Genomic DNA, 6388 nt, shown 5'->3' on the forward strand with positions numbered 1-6388 from the left:
TACTTCTTCTATTCCTGGGACACTGTGCATACAATGTGTCTGTCTTCAGTACCTTATGTACATCATTATTAATTGAAAATTATTGTGATCACGGTTAAAAATGACAGGATTCAGTTTCAGAGTTATTAGTTCCCTGTCACTTCCCATGATTAGTTCCCTGTGAACTCCCATGACTAGTTCCCTATCACCTCCCATGATAAGTTCCCTATCACAGCCCATGATAAGTTCCCTATCACATCCCATGACTAGTTCCCTTTCACTTCCCATGATAAGTTCCCTATCACATCCCATGATTAGCTCCCTATCACCTCCCATGATAAGTTCCCTATCACATCCCATGATTAGTTCCCTATCATCTCCCATGATGATTTGCCTATCACCTCCTATAATTAGTTCCCTGTGAACTCCAATGATTAGTTCCCTATCACCTCCCATGATTAGTTCCCGATCACCTCCCATGATTAGTTCCCTTTGATCTCCCATCATTAGTTCCCTGTCACCTCCAATGTGTCTGAACATTAACATTTCAGGTCATTCAGAAAAACATTCCTTACATCGCTGCCTCCAGTTCAAATAGTTTGAACTTTGAGCAAAGTGTTTCTCTGTGAAGTTGTGAAGTTGTGAGCTATGTGATCAGCTGGGCACCACCACTGAAGGATTCTGCTGCTTGTCGTGTCAAAGCCAGCTTAGCTGAGAAGACATTTGACTTAAGCTTGTGGGTCTGGCATAATGACCTGAAATTAGTACACTTTGAAGAGTCACCTTAGAGTTAGATGAATTCTTGACATAATGATTTAGATTATTACAAAATCACTGGAAGAGTGGAGACATGAGAAAAAAATATCAGTTCTATACAACATATTTTGTACAAAGAATATAAATGAGACATACTCTGATTCTGTTCTTTTGAAGAATTCTGAGTGGAGATGAATTTTATCTACTTTCTTTGTTAATAAAACTTAATAATTTAGTGACTCAGTAGTTTCCAAAGTCAACAGATTTTAATTTATGAATGTAAAAGTCTACAGACTATACATTTTTAATTATATAATTGGATGTTCTGTTTAAGACAGAAGGCTGCAGTGAGCCCTACACAAAAGAATGATTGTTTTTTTTCTCCATCTTTGCAAAAAACAATTCAGATAGCTTTGCTATTTTCTTGTAGTATCTCTTGAGTTTATTCATACATTTACAAACTTAAGGAATTTTAAAATGGTAAAAATCCTGCATATAGTTAAAAACATAACTATACCTGACAGTATTCAGAGTTTATATAAAATAAAGCAAAACCAGTAATGCAGTTTGCTCAGTTGTAATGGAGTTGATTTAGTTGACAAAATATTCAGTTCAAGTTTTAAGTAATTTGTTATATTTTGTTGAGCTTTTTGCATTATTGTTTTTGAAATGACTTAGAGACTAACTTACTAAAAAGGCCAACTTACTAAACCACTCTTGTTCTTTTATTAATCTTTGCATGTCTCGGTTCATAGTGTGACATTTCATTAGCTATAAATCTATAAAAAGGAAACATGAGAGATTCTTCTAGACATGCAAATATTTGTATCCCAGTGCTCTGATACAGCATGCCATTCTTGTTTGATTAAAAGTTTGGACAAAAAGTCACTGTGCTCCAGATAAAGCACATGATCTGGGTAGTGTTTGACTGCTTCAGTCCTTGTGCTTATCTTTACACTGTTTGTCTTTTTCAAACTAAGAATGCATCAGCTGTTTGATCAAATGCAGTATGACATATGATTATGTAGTTGAAAAGGACCTCGAGCAACAGGGTGAATAATGACTTGTCTGTCATGAGCAAAGGCAGAAGTCCTTAGACGTTATAGTAGAGCCACAAAACCCCAGGCTGGATTACCCTCTAAAGAGCCCTAAGGGGAAAAAAAAGAAGATGTGGGTACCTGCTGAACCCATTTTCTCACAAAATGATTTGGTAGAGGTGATAAAAGCCACATGGATCATCAGAAATATCACATCTGCTCTCTTCAGGCTCAGTGGCCCATCTTACTTATAAAACATTGCAATGTAATGTATGTGTTAGTAATTACAGTAGATTATGGATGTTTACTGAAGTCATATGTATCTAGCAATGTTAGTGTAACACAAGCTTCAGTAAAAAGGCCTTAACACTAGATCAGTGGTTTCCAACCTTTTCTAACTCACGGCCCACTTGAAAATCTCAAAAATGCTGGCAGCCCACATCTGCCCCCATAGCAATACGGAGGCCAAATAATGTGTTTTCAGTGGATTTAAAAAAATTTTTTTTATTATCATTATTTTAATGATAACAATCAAACATTCAGGACTGAACTGAGAAAAGAGGAAGTTAAATGTTTCCATTTGTACTGCATTTGTGTTTTGTTTTTTTGTTTGTTGTTGTTGTTTTTTCAGTTGCAGATACACTATTCCCAAGCAAATTAGCACTAACATACTTATTTACATTATATTATTAACTAACTAACATACTACAAACTTATTACCACCCAACAAACCTGGAAATCTGGTGGGCCCTGAGGGTCTTGACTCCAAGGACAGTTGTTCACTTCACCCAGCTGATGTGCCAATGTTATGGTTAAGGCTTGATTAAGTTTGGGCACAAAACCAACTTGGTTGGGTTTTGGGAGGGAACATGCCATGAGCTTTGTCGTCAAGGTTACAATTAAAGAAAGATAGTGGTCATTGTGGACAAAAACAGTCATTTCCTATGTTAAGATTTGACCTCAACCTCCTCCCCACGCAGATTTTTGACTCCATAATAATGTTACCTGACTTCCTCCTGTGTTCCCGTCATCAGCCAGTAGAGGGCTCCTGAACCAGCTGCTGCTCTTCCTGTTCTTCTTCATGAAATGACATATTTTGTGATTTATTTTGGAGACAGAGGTGTAGCTACTAATGAGGACATAGGGTTTTGTTTGGTTGAGTTTACATTCTACAGTTAACAGCCAACACTTAATGGATAACTAATAGGCTGTTCCCAGTATTAAATGCTCATATTCAACTGTGTATATTGAACAGTACATTGAACTGTAATAAAGATTTAATACATTTAAATTTGACTTTTACTTATTTATTTTTCATTGTCCTGTCTGTGTGGAGAAGGCGTCATCCTACTTGACCTCCACAGTGCAAAATAAAATTTACAGACAGACAATATAACTTAATAAATAAGGACACACTGAATAAATAAAACATTTAATTTTTGTGCTTTACAGGAAGAAGAGGACAACTGACCTAAGTATTTCTGAGCATTTCTAACTCATATCTACAGTTATTATTTGCTCTTGTATCTTTATGTTCAGCAGTTGCGGACACTGATCATTAGAAGAAAAAAAAAAAAAAAACGTTCAAAATGAAGCAGTGTCACCTCTTCTGCAGCAGACCTCGGCCCCGGTGCAGCTCCACTGTCAAGAAATACCATCTGCCCTGTCAGTACAATGGCCATTAGGCAGTGAAACTACAGTTTAGCTGGTTCCCTGCCAGCATCCATTTTGTCAGCCTGAGCACACTCCATGAGGCTCGCTGAGTGCAACAGAGTGCATCAAAAAATAATTAAACACTTTTTCCAGGGTGATGATGCAAGCAGTAATTAATTGCCTTTGCATTCAGTAATGTTCATTAATGTGACTACCACAATAATAATGCTTTCTACCAAACCGTCTCATCTCTTGTTATCTTGCTTCCCAAGGTTTCATGGTCATAATATCTGGTTGTGGAGAACAACTAGCATATCAATAAGGCCCGAAACCTCAGTGAGCAACATTTACACAACTGGTGTGCACATTGAAAATATTTCCATATAATTAAAAATTTAAAAATGAAAAAAAGCTGTTCATTTAAGTTTATATGAATTATTTATTTTTTGCTTCCCTGTTTTATTTATTAATTTCTCATATATATATATCTTTGTATATATATATATATATATATATATTTTTTTTTTTTTAATTATTATTATTATTATTATTTTATTTTATTTTTTTATTTATTAAGGTGGATAGTTCTCAGTTCCTCTTGTCATCATCAAACTCCCAGCAAAGTGTTGCATCCTTCCAGAAGCACCGCTCCAGTATGAGCGGTGTGAGAGGGCCAATGAGACAAGCATGTCGTGTCTTTTTCACCTTTGATAGACTCATTCATGAAAGAACCAGTTGATCTCAGCCTGTGTGTGTAATACATGATAAAGGTCAATGAATTTTTAATGGAAAGTTGTTCGTCACTGTGTCCCTGTGGGTGCAGGTCAAAGGTCAAGGTCAGTAACAAGGGATTTGACTTGTGGTTGGTTAATTTATGTGAAACCAGAGATGCACTGTCAGAAGAGGCAAATGCTTGGGGCCCCTGAGGGTAAAATTGGTCCCTGATGGCCCTCATATTGGAGCTTTTTGCAATGACCACTATAAACCTAAAACCTTCCTTAAAGACACTGTAGAGGGCACTACTGTTGCCCCAACCCCCCCTAAAGTTGGACCCTTGATGATGTGTGCTGTAGCTGGCATCTACCCATTGCCTGCATGTGAGGCATTCAGGGAATATCTGTAAATTGTAGCATCTACCAGTAATCTCAAATGGGGGTGTTTTTCTATGGGCTTCTTAGCCTGGGGTCCACAAGAGTCTAGGATCACCACTGTGTGTAACCGTAAGCAGGAGAGAGAAAAAAAACATGGCCTGTGGTTCTACAGGATGTGACTCGTAGTTTCTGAAGGGAAATTTTGAAGTCTGGTTAAAAGAGCCAGAAAGTCCAAATTTGCAGAGGGAGAAATCCAGGGTGGAGATCATATAGGACCAGCAAGTGACTTCAAAGATGGCAGTAATGTGCTACCACAATCAATCAAACAAACACATCACATTATTAGTATTATCACCTTTGTTGAATAATGATTCTTGAAATTACTACTTACACACACTATAGTATAGTTTACATGCTTCTCTGTCCATTCCAGACCATGTAGTTTGGTCTTAAGTGCACTCACTGGCTACATCACAGAGCTCTGCATCATTTAACACACATTAGTTGACACCCTTACAGGCAACTGTTATCTCCTTATACATAGGAGTAGCCAAGATTCAGGGAGCAAATGTGATAAAATTGCTGCTTTTCTGGAAAGTGAAGGGAGAACACCACATATTTTCCATGTCAAAGTGTGTCTCCATGGCTTTGGGGGATACTATATATGAAAAAAAAGGCGTATAAAGCTTTTTGTAGCTCCAGAGGGAGCTGTGTGATGTCTGATGAATTGCAGGTGAGACTGAAGGCTTCAAGTTTGAAAAAAAAAATCTTGGGGTGTAGAGTTAGAAAGAGGTGAGCTTAGCAGACATCTGCAGCCCAAACCAAGCCATGGCCCAAAGTGGGCTGAGTTCCCCCCTCTGTTCATGTGGGAAAATCACACATTCATTCAGGCTCTAGCAGTTCTACAGCTATGCTTCTGCACATAACTTAACACACTACAAAATACCCAAAATATTCAATTCAATTAAAAGGATGTGTTTAGGTTTACATCATAAAGGTTAGTTTTAGGACTGTGGCTTAACATGCTCTAGAACTACGGGGATTTAGGATTTAACATGAAGAGTTTGATATTTTCTGACTTTGAAAAAGAGGTGATGTAGTAAAAAAAAAAAAAAGGAAAATATCCTGCTGTTGTACAGTGCTTCATACATTTCAGAACCAGGGGGTGTGAGAGTGTTGATACTCAAGGTAGATTTTTAATCAACTATTCTTTCAACTGAGCTTAAAACCACTGTCAATCTGCTGGTTCTTATCGCTGTTGTTCTCACAGCTGTGGGGCTCCAGTGATAACAAATCTTAACTTACCAGACTAGTCAATACCAGTCTCCTGTGCAAACAGTAAAGATGATAGGATTTACTTTGATAGGGTCAGGGCTTGCAGACAACATAGTCCTTCAGTACAATTGTTCTGGACCACTAGACCACCCTCCCCTGAGAGGGTACCTTTAAAAATGGTTGTAAGATGGCAGGATAGTAGAAAACTAAACTAAGCTACTGAAAGAAAAGTCTGATTGTATAAGTCTGCACATGTCTGGTGTTTACAATTGGAAAAAAATGATAACTTTGGTGAACTACACCACCTGGTGGCAAGGCATTTGCAGAGTGTAAGGCAAGCAGCATTGATTGTAAGTGTTCTTTTTAAGTCACTTGGTGGCAGCAGAGCAAATTGAAATACAATGTTATCTGTTGAGTTTTTTGTTTTTTGTTTGTTTTGTTTTTTTGCAGATGATACATCAAGCAGTTCAATATTTAGCTCAACAGCCAGCAGACACAGAGCAAGGTTAATATTTTTTGGATTCAACTGGCAAAGGGAAGTTCAATATTCTTGATCTTTTTTTTGCTTTGTTTTGGACTCCACCAATTTCTGAGTAA

This window comes from Trachinotus anak, unplaced genomic scaffold (assembly GCF_046630095.1).
Source record: "Trachinotus anak isolate AG129_WGS33_773 ecotype Australia unplaced genomic scaffold, CSIRO_AGI_Tana_v1 ptg000009l, whole genome shotgun sequence".
Taxonomy (NCBI): Eukaryota; Metazoa; Chordata; class Actinopteri; order Carangiformes; family Carangidae; genus Trachinotus; species Trachinotus anak.